At 46.5% G+C, this 419-nt stretch overlaps 1 protein-coding gene across 8 annotated transcripts in view; it reads left to right on the top strand.

Moving 5' to 3' along the window:
* Positions 1-419, top strand: part of dmd (dystrophin) — a gene marked incomplete at its 5' end in the record, with an annotated part of 195,686 nt that overhangs the window by 105,767 nt on the left and 89,500 nt on the right.

Raw genomic sequence — 419 nt, forward strand, 5'->3', positions numbered from 1 at the left:
CACACACACACACTGACACACTGCCTCTGTCTTTTTGTCTACTTCCTCTGCATATCTCCTTGTCCCTCTTTCTTTTCCTCTCCGACACACCTACCAGACGAATCACACGATAGATCATGAAATAACAACCAGATAGAATGAGTAATGGTAACGTGGAAGTGTGTGTGTGTGTGTGTGTGTGTGTGTGTGTAGGGAGAGGATGAAGAGATTACCTCCACGTGCGCTGTAGACCACCAGTGCAAAGGATGACATTTCTCTCTCTCTTCCCCTCTCTCTCTTTCTCTCTCACACACACACACACACAGGGGCATGAGAGATGATTGGATTAGAGTGGTGTGGATGAGCATATGTGATTACAGGGCACTTGGTATTTAAAAAGAGAGAGGGGTGACAGAGACCAAGTGTGTGTGTGTGTGTGT

Source organism: Morone saxatilis, unplaced genomic scaffold (assembly GCF_004916995.1).
Source record: "Morone saxatilis isolate NCDOM2014 unplaced genomic scaffold, NCSU_SB_2.0 Contig6, whole genome shotgun sequence".
NCBI lineage: Eukaryota > Metazoa > Chordata > Actinopteri > Moronidae > Morone > Morone saxatilis.